The following is a 17,110-nucleotide window of genomic DNA, read 5'->3' on the forward strand; positions in this document are numbered from 1 at the left end:
AGATAATGAAAGTTGCACTGACTCAAGGGTACTGGTAAATCCTGGTACATCCGTGGGTAATTTTAAAGACATTAGGCAAACTGCTACATATTTCTTCATTTTGTTTGATGTTTTTATCTGGTGGCCAGCCCTAGCCAGCAGGAACATTTTCTTTAGGCCTCCTGGCCTCTAAATGTTGAGTAGAGCACCAAGTACAATTTATTGACTTATTCTTTAGTGTTCAAAATAGGCAAATAGCATTTTGTAATTAATTAATAAATATTTATAATGTCTATATATTTTTACATACATTTCTTTTATTACCTCTTTTATTAAATGTAGTTTAATTTGATGGTCATTCTCATGGGGGTTCAGTTTCGGTCCCTACCTCCATTGTATTTCTTGGGAGGGTGCTACAGTGGGTGGCAATATGTGAAGCTGGACTTCCTACAGTTTGTTTTCTTTTTTTAGTAGTAAATTACATTTAGAATTTGTGAGTACTAAAAAGTAGTAAACTTACTTAAAAGTGTAGGTAAATTAGAAGAGCAGTTTGACAATCGGGCCGTACATTGTGACGAGTATTCTTTTTCAATTTTGAGGGAAAGTTAATGTAAATGTATTAATACTGTAGACAGATCGAGAAAGTGAAAAGAAAACAATAAAGGATCTCTGAGGTTCCCATGCATAATTCCTTTTATGTGTAATTATATTTAACCCCTTCGCTGCCAGGCCTTTTCCCCTCCTGTGCAAAGCTTTTTTTTGGCTATTTGGGGCAGTTCATGCTTAGGCCCCATAACTTTTTGTCCACATGAGCTTTCCACACCAATTCTCGTATTTTTTTCCCAACATCCTAGGGATTCTAGGGGTACCCAGAGTGTGTGGGTTCCCCTGAAGGAGACCAAGAAATTAGGCAAAATGCTCAAAACGTTTTTTGTTTTTTTTTAAATGGGAAAAAAGGGCTGCAGAAGAAGGCTTGTGGTTTTTCCCTGAAAATGGCATCAACAAAGGGTTTGCAGTGCTAAAATCGCCATCTTCCCAGCTTTCAGGAATAGGCACACTTGAACCAGAAAACCACATTTTTCAACACAATGTTGGCATTTGGGACATGCCCCATTTTTACTATTTTTTGTGCTTTGAGCCTCCTTCCAGTTAGTGACAGAAATGGGTGTGAAACCAATGCTGGTTCCCAGAAAGCTAAACATTCCTGAAAAGTAGACACAATTCAGAATTCAGCAAGGGATAATTCGTGTAGATCCTACAAGGGTTTCCTACAGAAAATAACAGCTGAAATAAAAAAATATTGAAATTGAGGTAAAAAAAGCAATTTTCTCCACATTTTACTCTGTAACTTTTTGCTGCAATGTCATATTTTAAAAAGCAATATTTTTTTACATCTGCAAGACTATTCTGGTTGTGGGGATGTATAGGGCTTCTAGGTTCATCAAGAACTCTTGGTACCCAGAGCCAATAAAGGAGCAGCACCTTACAACGGGTTTTCATTGTATACCAGGCATACAGCAATTATTGTGGTGAAATATAAAAAGTGAGAAACAGGTATCAAGAAAACCTTTGTATTTCCAAAATGGGCACAAGATAAGGTGTTGAGAAGCAGTGGTTATTTGCACAAATCTGAATTCCGGGGTGCCCATACTAGCATGTGAATTGCAGGGCATTTCACAAATAAACGACTTTTTTAAACACTGTATGGCATTTGAAAGGAAAAAATGTAGCAAAAGACAAGGGGCAATAACACTTGTTTTGCTATTCTGTGTTCCCCCAAGTCTCCTGATAGAAATGGTACCTCGCTTGCGTGGGTAGGCTTAATGCTTGTGACAGGAAACACAACATGGACACATCACATTTTTACATTGAAATCTGACGTGCTTCTTGCAAAGTGCCTAGCTGTAGATTTTGGCCTCTAGCTCAGCCGGCACCTAGGGAAACCTACCAAACTGGCACAGTTTTGAAAACTAGACACCTAGGGGAATCCAAGATGGGGTGACTTGTGGGGCTCTTATCAGGTTCTGTTAACCAGAATCCTTTGCAAACCTCAAAATGTGGCCAAAATATATTTTTTCCTCACATTTCAGTGACAGAAAGTTCTGGAATCTGAGAGGAGACACAAATTTCCTTCCACCCAGTGTTCCCCCAAGCCTCCCGATAAAAGTGCTACCTCACTTTTGTGAGTAGGCCTAGCGCCCCCTAAAGGAAATGCCCCAAAACAATATATGGACACATCAAAATTACCAAATACAAAAGTACCTGTTTTTGCGGGGGGCACCTGCGCTTTTGGTCCTTGGCTCAGCAGCTATCTAGGGAAACCTACCAAACTAGACACCCGAGGGAGTCCAGGGAAGTGTGACTTGCGTGGATTCCCCAATGTTTTCTTACCCAGAATCTTCAGAAAACCTCAAATTTAGCTAAAAAATAAAAAATTTACCACATTTCTGTGTGGGATCACCGGGCTAGGACACATTTCCTACCACCCAACGTTCCCTTCAGTCTCCTGGTAAAAATGATACCTCACTTGTGTAGGTGAGCCAAATGATTGTGACAGGGAAGAGCCAAAAACATGTCGAAATTGAGGGGGAATCAAAGCGGGCCCAAAGGGCAGTTTGAAAAAAAACTGACAAGTGCAGCTGATTTTTTATCGGCATAGAGGAGACAATGCTGGTCGATAGGAATTTTGTGGATTTCTGCAGATTCTGGAAGGTTCCGTCACAAAAATGTGGGAAAAATGTGTGATTTCCTGCAAAGTTGGAGTTTTGCAGGGCATTGTGGGTAAGAAAATGGTGTCGGGTGCATGTGAAGCACACTGCCCTGGAATCACCCAGACGCTTAGTTTTCAAATGTGTCTAGGTCTTGTGGATTTTTCTACATGGCCGCGCCCCAAAGTCCATAGAGTACAGCCCATTCTAAGTGGGCCGATTTTGAGAGTTAGCCAAGCTCTCGTGGCCCAAATGTAAAACCAAAGCTCAAACAAATAAAATGTCCTCTTGCTTGCCGTGCGATAAGATGTTTTAGTGTGCAGGAGGAGAGATGAAAGACTGTTTCCCCCTTCAGTTGGGGTGGGGGCATAACTAGGTCCATACTGGCTGGTAGCCACCACCCCACAATTTATTTTTTAATTCCCTGGCATCTAGTAGACTTTCTGCCCCCCCCCCGGAGTGTGGATCAGGGTAATTGCCCCATCTGCCCACTGGTGGGCAGATCAACTTTGGCCCCATTTATTTGGGGTGGTGATATGGTCATACCCCTAACCTCTTATTTTGAAAAACAAATCCTCCCTGGTCTCTGGTAGGCTTTTTGCCCCCCTTCGGGGCAGATGGGCCTTCCAAAAATAGGCCAATCTGCAAGGGGGCAGATATCTACAACAGTAATGTGCTCCATGGGGAGCGACCCTTGCCCAAGGGGCTGCCCCCCCAAACAAAACAAACAGATACACACACAGCAATCCTGGTGCCTAAGTGGTTTCTGCCCCCCCGGGGGCAGATCTGCCTAATTATAATAGGCCGATCTGCCCCCAAGAAGGGTAGAAAACACCTAAAAATATGTTGCCCCCCTGGGGAGTGGCCCTTGCCCAAGCGGCCGCTCCCCTTATGCGCAAGTATATAAAAAAAAAGAAATCCCTGGTGTCTAGTGGTTTCTCTCCCTCTTGGGGCACGATCTGGCTCCTTAAATGCTGTGAGAGACTTCAAATGGAAGGAAATTCCTTTCCTTCCATTCAAAGCCTCTCAGGCCCCCATCACATGATCGGAAGAGAAATGCTTTGCATTTCTCTTGCGATCGTACTGGAAGCTGAGCTTCCAGCGCGATGGGAGGTGGCCTCAGATGTCACTGGGGGGGGGTCGGGGTGGAAGGGGAAGGGCTTCCCCTTCAAGCCCTGCCCAGGGGGGATGGGAGGGAAGCCCACGGAGGGAGCGCTATCGGAGCTCATGTGTGAGGACGTAACCATTACGTCCCCGGCACAGAACCGGTGAAAGACAGATCTCTGATTGCACTTCTTAATAACATATGCCAGGTGGAATAATAGAGTGTAGTTATCAACTTTAAGAAACTTGATGGAATCACAAATGCCACCAACTTTTTTTAGAGGGTGTGTTTCTATGGACATTATCTAAAACTATAGAAACATTTATAAAAGCTGCATTGACCACCTGTCAGCATAGATTTTACTGCTGCTTTACAGTCCAATAATGAATCATTGGCTTTAAAGCACGTCACCTTCAAGCTCCTGACACACACCTATAAGGCCATGCACAATATCAGACTGGCCTACCTCAACCACCACCTGTCGTTCTATTCCCCCACCATACAACTCCGATCTTTTCAACTTGACCACACCACCACCCCTAAAATCAGGAAGAGCACAGTGGGAGGCAGCTCATTCTCCTACCTTACAGTGCAGACCTGGAACATGTAACCAATCCAACTCAGGCAGGTCTTCTCGCTGAATCACTTCAAGAAGGACCTCAAGACCTGGCTGTTTGACAGCGCCTTGAGACCCCATGGGTGATAAGCAGAACTGTACACATTGCTGATTAATTGATTGAGCACATCCCATGCAACAGCACACCTAAGAAGAAAAGTGACATTCTCAAATTTGACACATGCCATGGACTGTGTGGACACTACAATTACATCCATATGGAGGTCTCATGGACCACAAACAGCCCCCCCCATTGATATTCCCAAAATGAACCAGCACATATCACCCACATTACAAGAGAATGCTAAGTAAATATGATGCAGAGAATTCTGTGCCACAAACATTCATAACTCACAATGTGAATAATACCTGTAGAATAGGGATGGGGGCATGAGGCAGAGATAAGGAAGGCAGAAGGAGTGGGTCACATCTCATCTGCACATGTTTCAAAAACACTATCATAACAGGAGCGGTGGCCTGAGGAATATCAGGGACAACCAAATGTATGACCAAGTCACATGCCTATGTAGTACATGGGTAAGTGCAAGTCTGGAAAGCACATACACCAGTAAAGGCTCATTGGGGAACGGACCCAGGCAACTAGGTAGGGAACAACCAAGAGGTTGAACATGGTAGTGGAATTGCAGACAAGGATGTTGGTGGAATAGGTCCTAGCTGTCCCGCCACCAGCAGGAAGTGTCCACTAGAGCTGGCGTCTGAATATGATGACAATTTGGTTGCCTCCATGGCACACTCCTCATTCTCTGGGCCACTAGGTCTCTCACTGTCAGTGGTGTCGTGACCGGATACACCGTGGTCAGCTGCTTCCCCACTTGCATTGGCCCTGTCTTCTCTTCTTGCCTGTAATAATGCTGCAATGACAAATACAAATAGGGTCAGTCCATGTGACAGGACACCCTTGAACAACAGCTTTGAAACACAAACATTGTCATAATTTACAGTTGCCCCCAGCCACAAGGTCCAACAAAATGGCCTGAACGTTTTCCACACCCCATGCATGCATAATACATGAACTATAAACAGTAGTCCACAGAAAACTAAGCTTCATAGACCACTTAAATTACATGAGCAAAGTAGTCTCTTCACAATACCCATAGGTCACCATGAATGGTCTGGCACATAAATCATCCACCCCATAACCTGTTAACATAACATCCAATGGCAATGCCAAGATCACCTTCACAGATTCCACACAAGGAACTGTAATTAGCAAATCCAGTCATGTTGCAGTATGACGTGCAGTAACTGGAAAAAAGGTGTCATCCAAAACACCCATGTCACACCGATCAAACACACCAATGCCTAATTCACATACTGCACCGTATCTAAATAATCCCAGGGAAGTTGTACCAATGTCTCCTATTGCCAGAAAACACACCTTCCATAGTAAAATACCCTGAAGTCAAACTGGTCAATATGTCGGGGAGATGTGTCAACAATTATCCATAGCCCAAGTAATTAGTTAGGCTCTTGAAAAACAACTGCTTGAAACACACTTCAAATACTGCATCTAGAAAAGGAACTAGTCTATTGAATTTTGTAGTGGATCAGTGAATCTCCATTATTTGAAGAGAGCCTTTAACATTTGTTTTCACTCAGAAGGTACAACACTATACAATTTTGTCATGCAAACATAGATTCCAGCAGATCACTAAAAGTACACACTCACATATGAATCCAACATTTCCACATGACACTCCCTGATTCATGTCAACAGTCAGGTAAGGTACTGTCACAAGTGTTCCTATGCACAACACCTACCAACATATTCAACCTCAATGGCATGGAAATGTGCATTGTGACCAATTACTGTATGTCATACACAGGTCCTTCATTGCATATGCATTTGTACATGGCACATTACATGTTTTGATGGGTTAGGTAATGTGTTACCCAAACATGAATGTTAGCACACTCCTGTCTGTGGTACCTCATGATCTATAGATCCATCATATTAGACTATTTTCAAAAGATGCAGACATGCACACACATGTGATGGAATTCAACATCATCCTGTGATGGAAAGGTCACTAGAAAAGTTCAAAGTACACATTCCAACATGTAGGCACAAATACTGATACCAACAGTGGTCACCCAAATCATGTAACTGTACATTCCCTACTTAATAAGGGAATGTGTTGCTCAGTGACTGTACACAAAGGACAATGTTTTCCATGTAGCATGTATGTGGGCATAATCACATGAGGGACAGCAGAAATGCAAGGGCATTCATGAAACACTGAATTTGCGTGAACGGTTGGATACAGACGCCAATGTACCCCCTTGAACAGACGCATAGCTGATTACAAACATCTACTAGTTTATGTGATGTGATGCTGGGGCTGACACCCTCATGTCAAGTGGATTGTTGAGTAACATTCACCCCCCACTACATGAAAATACATGAGCTAATTCACCACTGGACTCAGCCATGTGTCTGTCCAAAAAAGTAGAATGGCAGTAAATTATATTCAGTTCTGTCCCTGATCATCATAACTACAGCAACAACCACACATCTTGTGTATTGCACATGGACCTCAAACAAAATGCCTATTAAGCGCTGGGTAGGCCATCACCAGTATGCAGGCCATCAGTGGGGTCAGGGTCTGGTGTGCACCACACCCACACTGGGAGAACATCCCCTTCTGGACCTCTGTGATATTCTGGGCATCCCACCTCTTCCTGAAATTAACACTCTGCCGGCAAAAGAACCCCAGGATCTGCACCTTCCAGGTGATGGCTCTCCAAATCCCTTGCTTCTGATCTGTATTTACCTGTATGGATGCAAATGACAGATGAAGAGGTCGTATTAGCTCCTTTTTTGGGGGATAGCCGTTATCTCACACACACTTAGGAAAAACTGAGCACAAGCATTTTGTAATTGACAACACACTACATATGTACAGCACATATGCTGAAATATACTAGTACATTAACGCATACTTTTGGAGCTATCTGCTGACTATCCACAACTCTAGTCTTGCTCTACACTGATTCAGCAAGCTCACTGACATTATGTAGCCTAGGGCCAAGCAACACGTACTGTGATGAGAGCCAGCAGGTCACAAAATACACCAATGTGAGCTTCTAAGGGGTGAACTACTTATGCATGACTGTACCAACACCAATCCAGGGACATTGCTTTTCTGCATAGAGTGCAAACAGGCAACCACCAAGGTACAAACAACACCCTAAAATGTGGATGATGATTAAGGTGTTGCTATGGGTCTTAAGGGAAGTTACTTTACTGGGGATGACTGGACATGTGCACAAACTATTTGACCCACATACTACTTCTGAGTAGGTTTGTGTGGTATGAATTAGTATCACAGGTGGCACATTTTGGCACATGTGCCATCCCAACAGAGATGTCATTTATCATGTAAACTATGTTACTTGTGATTTCTTGCCTGTGACAAATCTACTGACTCACACATCATGATCGCTACTGAATTGACCAATCATCTGCACTGTGGATCTGTCACTTGGCCCACAGACCTGTACTGTACAGACAGGACTTATGGAAAGGTGGCAAGTAAGGACCATATCACTGGACACACATTGAAAATTATGGTCAATGGCAATAAGTACCATGTCATTTGGTTACCTCGGTCTCTATTACTAATGTTGTTCATTTAATTACATTCAGCCCATATCTAACTACTGAAGACCCATGTTTGGCACATCCAAGAACACACAAGTGCAAAGGGAGTGTGTCTGGTGCCTAGTTGTATAGCCACAATTACAGCCTGGTCTATGTCCAACCCTGTGAATACGCTTTGACAGGCCTTGCTCAATGCAGGCTGTGTAGACTGAACATACATAAAGATTGCATTTCCATCACACCCATGCACAACAGTACATCCTGTGTCCATCCCACAGGTGTCTTCTAGATTGTGGGGCACTTTGAAGGACTCAGTGAGTATAACAGCATCCCCACATGAAATATTGCGAAGGCCTGATCTGGTCTGAGTGGCTTATGGAACTTGACACATTGCTCACAACATGATGCAAGCAACACACATACACAGCTTATGTTCTGATGCAAATACATTTACTGTGTCATTTACCATCTTTAGATCATCAGTGATGGAATTGTTTGGCTGCAAAGCTGTATTGCATATAGACATTCGTGCAACAGAAGGTAAATATAAGGCTTCACACAGACCATACTATACAATGGTTAATCACAATACACAGAGTACCTGGCTACCCAATCCCCTGGACGTACCATGCCTGGAGCACTGATTTGGGGACAGGCCTGCAAAAGACTAACTTTGACTCAGAGGCACATTGTAGCCTGTGAGGAATGCAAGAATGGTGAGTACAGAGCCCATTCCAAAAAACAACAGTTACCTGCTCCTCTGGTGAACCAAAGAGCTGGCCACAGAGTGGAAGGATCACCTCAACGAGCCTCTCCAGCTCTTCTGGGGAGAAGGCAGTGGTCCTTTCAACTTCTTAGCCAGGCATGATTGCTCCCTGAGGTGGCACATAGCAGCTGAAGTCAAGTCTTTTTGTTTGAGTTTTTTAGGTACCTTCACCATAGCATCTTCACTCCATGTTGTGACATTAGCATTTACATTATGCTAGGATATACATTGTGAACATGATTTGTTCCTGTAAATGTGTGTCACAAACTTTGGGTGTATAAAGCGTGTACCAACATAGCTAGCACAGTGATTGGATGATAGTTAATTGGAATTGTTCATCATTGTGTGGTGTCTCTAATGCTTCATGTGTGTTACCATGTGAACTGTTACTATGTACAGTTGTAGGCAAGATTCATGTTACTTTCCCCTCAAATTAGTCATCAGTATTTTTGTCGAAACTGTTTGTAGTTGATTATATGTTTTATCATTGTAGGCCAAAGTGTCTGTGGCACATCATTGACATTTGTTTATGTCATACCATCAGTTGCTGATGCACTGGATTGTATTGACCCTGTGGTCAGGAACTGTTGTACTGCTATCTTTCCGGATGTTGAATGATATGAAGTGGTTTACATAGTAAGTGTTAGGTAATATGGCTCCAGCTGAGGACCTCAAACAGTTACATATTTTGACTATTATACAGGATAATGTTTGATGTGTACATTTCATCAATGTTCAGTGGTTCTGTACCTGTAACTGTGATCACATACACAGTATACTACAATCATCTGGGTGTTGCTATGTTCCTGACACATTGACAAGTTTTTAGCCGACCAATGCAATACCTTTTCCTCATTTACAAGACTAGTGTATGTATGTGTATGTGTGGAATGGTGGCAATCCTGAGCCAGACACTGCGTATATGCTAGAGTTCCCTCCTCCACATATAACTTGTAGGTACATTGCATAGTACACGTGCATTTACAAATTTACATTGCACAAAGTTACATTTAAGACACCAGACAATAAGTTTGTGGCTTTTGAATTTATTGTGGTACACAGAGAAATGAATATTTGAAGGTAAAACAGTATCATAAATGAAAAGTTAAGGGGTCAGTCATGATGATTGAAATCATATGAGTAGATGCTACAACATCTGAAGTCCAAAGTCCAGAGTACTCCTTGTAGGAAAGTACCCTCTTTCTAGCATGGTTACCCCCACTTTTGGCCTCTTTGTGAGTGTGTGTCTGTGTGTTTTTACTGTGTCACTGGGATCCTGCTAGCCAGGACCCCAGTGCTCATAGATAAAAACCTATATGTCAGTATGCCTGTCTCACTGGGACCCTGCTAGCTATCTAATGTTCATAGTTTGCGGTCTAATGTGTATGCCTGTGTAGTGCCTAACTGTGTCAGTGAGACTCTGTTAACCAGAACCTCAGTGCTTATGCTCTCTCTGCTTTTAAATTTGTCACTGTAGGCCAGTGACTTTTTTTACCAATTTCAATTGGCATGTTGGACCCCCCTTATAGGTCCCTAGTATATGGTACCTAGGTACCCAGGGCATTGGGGTTCCAGGAGATCCATATGGGCTGCACCATTTCTTTTGCCACCCATAGGGAGCTCAGACAAACCCGTACACAGGACTGCCATTGCAGCCTGCGTGAAATAGTGCACACACTATTTCACAGCCATTTTCACTGCACTTAAGCAACTTATAAGTCACCTATATGGCTAACCTTCACTTGCTGAAGGTTAGGTGCAATGTTACTACGTGTGAGGGCACCCTTGCACTAGCAAAGGTGCCCCCACATAGTTCAGGGCCATTTTCCTGGCCATTTGTGAGTGTGGGGATGCCATTACACGTGTGCACTACATATAGGTCAATACCTATATGTATAATCACAATGATAACTCTGAATATGGCCATGTAAAATGTCTAAGATCATGGAATTGTCCCTCCATTCCAAATCTGACATTGGGGAGCCAATTCCATGCATCCTGGGGGCTCTGCCATGGACCCCAGTACTGCCAAACCAGCTCTCTGAGGCTTACACTGCAGCTACAGATGCTGCCACCTCACAGACAGGGTTCTGCCCTCCTGGGGTCTGGGCAGCCCAGTCCCAGGAAGGCAGAACAAAGCATTTCCTCTGACAGCATGGTGTTACACCCACTCGCTTTGTTACAGGCTGGGGAGGGGTAGCATCCCCCAGCCTCTGGAAATGCTTTGAAGGGCACAGATGGTGCCCTCCTTGCATAAACTAGTCTACACCAGTCCAGTTCAGGGACCCCTTATCCCCTGCTCCGGTGGGAAACTGGACAAATGAAAGGGGGGTGACCACCCCCCTGTCCATCACCATCCCAGGGCTCCTCCAGTGTGTCCCAGACTTCAGCCATCTTGTCTTGCAAGGTGTGGGGGCACTCTGGAGGACTCTGAGTGGCCAGTGCCAGCAGATGATGTCAGAGACCCCTCCTGATAGGTCCATACCTGATAAGGTAGCCAATCCCCCTCTCAGGGCTATTTAGGGTCTCTCCTGTGGGTTCTCTTCAGATTCTGCATGCAAGTTTCCTTCAGGAACCCTCTGCAACAACTTCAGACTCTTCTGACCTTGGATCAACTTCAGCCTGGTCCAAGAAGCACTGTACCTGCAACAAAGTGTCTACAAGAGACACTTTTCTTCAGCAACCTCAGCTCCAAGTCAGCAACTGCAACAGTTTCCATTGTGTGCATGCTCTGGAGACTCCCTGTCTTCATCCTGCACCAGAAGGACTGAAGAAATCTTCGGTGGAGTGATACAGTCAATCCCCTGCTCCAAGCAGGCAACTTCCAAGGTAATGACCGGTACACTGGGCCTTCTCTCACGGTGACGAGCATGCTCCTAAGGACACAGAGGGGCCTGAGGTCCTGCTGATGCAGTTTGGAGGAGGTAAGGCCTTGCCTTCCTTGAGAACAGTGGTACCCCTGTGTATTATGTCTTCTTCGCCTCCTGAGGCCTCTGTCCACTCTTTGCATAATTCCTTTGTGCATAGCCTGGCCCAGGTCCCCAGCACTCCATCCTGCAATGCTGAACTCTCTGAGTTGTTCTCCGGTGGCGTGGGACATTCTTTTGTTGTGCTGCATCAACCGTGTTTTGCACCTCCTTAGAACCCAGATCCTGCAGCTTCTGGGGGTGCTGGCTGGCATGCTCAGAGCTCTCTAAAGTGCTGAGAGCCCCCTATTCCTCCTCACACAGAGTTGAGGCCCTCAGATCCCTCCTAGGTCCACCCCGTGCCATTTTGATGAAAAACACACTTTTGTCATAGCCAATGCTTGCTGGCACCTTCCTACACAAAATCTAATCTGCAATGATATTCACTCCATAGGACATCTTTTGCATCATGCAGGAACCTGCTGCCATCTTCCTAGGGTGCATTTCTGCAGTCTTCTACTAACCAGGGGCTCTTCTTTTGCACCCTCTTCTGGGTTGGCAGGGGCTCCTGTCCTTCCTGGAACATCTTACAACTTATGGACCTGGTCCTCTTCATTTGCAGGTCTTCAGGTCCAATAATCCAGCAGTTGTTCTTATCAGACTTGGTTGCCTGCTCAAAATCCCAAAAACGAGGTGTAGTGTGTCCTAAGGAAACTTGCAGTACTTTACTCCGCCTTCTCTGGGCTCTGGGTCGGGGAGATTTACTTACCTTTACTGTATTCTTACTCTCCCAGTGATTCTGCACACACTACACTTGTCTAGGGGGGAATTTGTGATTCACATTCCACTTTTTTAGTATATGGTTTGTGTTACCCCTAGACCTATTGTCTCCAATTGCATTCTATAGGATTTCCTACTGTTTGCATTGTTCTATGACTATTTACTTGTCTAGTTTTGGTGTCTAGTGTCTACATTGTGTATTACACCTACCTCCAGAAGGAGTATTGTTTCTAAGATATTTTTGGTACTGTGTCACCCAAATAAATACCTTTATTTTTGGTAACACTGAGTATTGTCTTTACTTGTGTATAAATACTGTGTAACAATAAGTGGCATTGCATGAGCTTTGCATGTCTCCTAGTTCAGCCTAAGCTGCTCTGCTATAGCTACCTCTATCAGCCTAAGCTGCTAGAACACTACTACATTCACTAACAAGGGATAACTGGACCTGGTGTAAGGTATAAGTACCCAAGGTACCCACTACAAGCCAGGCCAGCCTCCTGCACTCCTCCCATCAGAAATGGAATGTGCTTCAGGATTAGTCCACTAAGTGAATATGTGCAACACAAATGAGAACATCAAGGAGGAGGTTTCTTGCTGGCAGTGGGGGGGTGACTTGCCATCCACACCTCAAGCATTTTTGGGTGGACATCCCTGCTTGCGAGAGCTGGGGGTGCCCACTGCTGCGTAGGTAGACTGGTGCCTCCTCTTGTGGGCCTCCCTCCCTGTGGATGCCACAAATGGACTTGGGCTACATATATTTGGCTCACTGGGAGGGGCAAGTGTTGCAAGAAGAGTCCTGTCCAGAGTTATATGTATGTCCATCAGCACCGCTGTTAAGGAGGCAATGTTATCATTGTGGACCTCCATCTGCTGGAACATGTCCCTCTAATAGTCCCTTTGCAGATGCTTCATCTCCCGGAGTTTGCCTAACACCTGACCCATCATGCCCTGTATCGTGGTCAAGAACGGCCCTAGTGGCCTCTCTTTGATGGCCAACAACATGCCCCCCCCACAAGCCTGTGTCCTTGGCACAGGATTCCCTCTTCCAGTGGGTCCTGTACTCTCAGTATCCTGATTTTGTTTGGCCCCTCAGGATCCAGGACGGGGGGGGCATGAGGAGGTGGGAACAGTGCTAGGTAAACAGGTTGGGAGGGGGCATGTTGTTGTTAATTTTTAAGCAACTGGGATGGGAACTGTTGTTGTGGGTACGCTGAGACTGACTGCTGCCCTCTGACAAAGGTGCCCAGATGGGCCAGGACCATCATCCACGTCCAGGACTGTTGTCATCACAGAGGGCTTCCTCTGGAGGTGGGTTGGGCGTCTGGTTGGTGGTCGATGTCTGCCTGGTTGATCTGCCAGCTTGACCTATTGTGTAATGGAGAACATTGTCATTGAAGTGTGGAAACCACATCCAAAAGCTTTTATCACAGACCATAAGTCTGTTTGGGAATTGAGCTTTGTTACCATAGTATTGAAGTTGTTGGCTTGACGTGTAAAGCTTGAGATGAATATTGGACTCAAGCAGCACATTAGCTATGCTGATAAGATGCACGTTTGATAAGGTAATGAACCAGACATCAATCAAACAATTCAGTTAACACATTGGAGAGCTGAAATATGTATTTGACCATTCCAAGGGCTAGTTTTGTTAGATACAGGCAACCACACAACTTTGTTGTAAATGTAGCTGCAGCCATCATATTTTCAGTGTTGAGTCAATTTATTAGCTGCTACTACCAATCTGATGAGGCAGGTTGATGTCTTGGGTATAGTTGATGTTTGCACTTGGTAAGGTGTCATTTGTGTCCTCAACAGATTCATTTTGGGATACCGTGACAAGGGCAAGCTAGGTAGTCACACAAACCTTTGAGTTGAGCATGATATGCGGATTGCTTACTCCCATGTGAGTCAACATTTGTAGAGCGAAGGCTGCCAGGTGTGTTTGTGCAAGTGCAGTGGGGCCTATTGGATTGAGATACCAAAACAAGACATCCTAGCAGTTTTAGGCATGTCAGTTGCTGAGTCCCCACACTACACCACTGCTATACTTATAGGTACATGGAAATCATTTGAAGCCAGATAGGTGTGTTTGTGCAAGTGCAGAATGGACTCTTATTACAGAGACAAGGCCTCCTGGTAGTTGTAGACATGTCACTTGTTGAGTCCCCTGACTACACAACTGGTATACTTCCAGAAGAGACTAGTTCAATTGAGAGAAGGCAGACAGGTGTGATTATACAAGTGCAGGATGGCCTGTTGGTTGGAAATACTAAAACAGGTCCTCCTGGTAATTGTGGGCATTTCACTTGCTGAGTCCCTGGGTTTCACAACTAGTATACTCCCAGAAGAGGCTATGTCAATTGAGAGAAGGCAGACATGTGTGTTTGTACAAGTGCGAGATGGTCTATTGGTTAGAGTTACAGAAACAGGGACTCCTAGTAGGTGTAGGCATGTCACTTGCTGAGTTCCCACACCACTACACTGCTATACTGCTATATACATTGACATCATTTGAGAGAAGGCAGACAGGTGTGTTTTAGCAAGTGCTAAATGCTCATTGTTTTCAGTCACAGAGACAAGGCCTCCCAATCGTTGTAGGCATGTCACTTGCTGTGTCCCCAGACTGAACAACTGGTATACTCCCAGAAGATGCTAGTTCAAGTGAGAGAAGGCAGACGGTTTTGTTTGTACGAATGTTGATAACCTGTTGATTATAGTTACAGAAATATGGCTTCCAGGTGGTTCTAGGCATGTCACTTGCTGAGTCTCTGCACTACACCACTGCTGTCCTTCTAGGTGCATGGACATCATTTGAGAGAGGGAAGACAGGTGTGCTTGTGCAAGTGCTGAATGGCCTGTTGGTTTCATTTACAGAGACAAGGTCTCCTGGTATTGTAGGCATGCCACTTGCTGAGTACCCAGAATACAACACTGCTATACGCCCAGAGTAAAGAATGCAGGTAGGTGTGTTGATACAAGTTCAGGAGGGCATGCTGGTTGGAGTTACAGAAACAGGGCCTCTTCTTAGTTGTGGGTATTATACTTGTTGTGTCCCCTGACTATACAAATGGTATACTTCCAGAAGAGACTAGTTCAATTGGGAGAAGGCAGACAGGTGTGTTTGTACAAGTGCAGTATGGCCTGTTGGTTTGAGATACTGAAACAGGGCCTCCTGGTAGTAGCAGGCATTACACTTGCTGAGTTCCCGGACTACACAACTAATATACTCCTAGAGGATGTTAGTTCAATTGAGAGAAAGCAAGTTTATATAAGTTCAGTATGGCCAGTTGTTTAGAGTTACAGAAACAGGCATGTCACATCTCTATTTCCCTACACTTGACAGTTATTCAAATTTACATTTCAGCAATCACACTGCAGTTATGTTGGAACATACATTGACATCATGGAACATGCCTTACGTCCTGGTATGAGCTTTCATTGTTGTGACACTTACAGGCCCCATTGCAACCTATTGCTTGTAATGTGAATGGCTACTTGTGATGTAACATACAACATTACATATTTACTGACTGACATTTCCGTCACTCTGGGTATTGCATGTTGGGTAAATAGATGAACAACACAGTGTAGAATGTGACAGTGTTTTTGTTGTGACTTACTAGACTCCACTGTCCCAGGTATTCCTGCCAGGTCCTTAGGATTCAGGATGGCCAGGGCCTTCTCCTTCAATGGATTGAGTCATAAGCGGGTACTGGAACTCCCACCGCCAGTCTATTTGGCCCTCATTTTTTGCCTGGGGGCCATGGAAAGAACCTTCTCTATAGGGTCGTTCCACCTTTTCCAAATGTCCTTCTTTGTGAGCAGGGTGGTGCCTCCAGCATTCACTCTGTCGACTTTCCTTTGCTACATTTCAATTTTTCAATGGAGAGGAGTTTGCTGGACATGGACTTCAAACAATTGTGGCTCTACTCTTATGATTTCATTTAACATGACTGTCAATTCAGCCTCATTAAAATGGGAATTTGAGACTTGACATTCAAAAAAAGGGTGACAGTGCTTCTGCATATGGACAAGGAATGGTGGACAAGAAAAAACAAACAAATGTGAAGTAAATTTGGGTTGGGTGAGAAAAGAATATACACAAACATTCTTCTGTCTTGCTGTGTTACAGTGAAGTGGAAAAGGATCATGGTCTGGGAAGGGCTGTGCTTTATAGTGTGATTTGTAGGTATGTCCACTGTGCCAATGCATGACCCTGTGCTGTTTTTTAAACCACTCAATGGGAAGTTGTCTTCTGCTTTGCTTACTGTGTACCACTGCGGCCGACCACCGCCGATAAACTGCCACATGGCCTGTTTGTTTGTAATGGGCTCAGAGGTCCCTGCAGCCATGTTGGCACTGGAGTGTGCACCTCCACGGTTACAGATCGACATGCATCTGGCAGTTCGGCATTCGTCTTGCTGGGTGGTGGTTCGGTCTGTATGCAGTTCCAACTCCAGTGTTAGCAGAAGTAAGGGAAGCATTGGCTTTTGCAGTAGTTAAATTTACTATTCAGTCTAAATAACAGTAGGGGAAGTGCAGGACTTAGAAGAGTTAGGCATACTAATACTACTAAATTCTAAGCAACATTAAGGAAATTGTTAAACTTTGGAGTGGTTAGA

This window comes from Pleurodeles waltl, chromosome 4_1 (genome assembly GCF_031143425.1).
Source record: "Pleurodeles waltl isolate 20211129_DDA chromosome 4_1, aPleWal1.hap1.20221129, whole genome shotgun sequence".
In the NCBI taxonomy this organism is placed as follows: Eukaryota; Metazoa; Chordata; class Amphibia; order Caudata; family Salamandridae; genus Pleurodeles; species Pleurodeles waltl.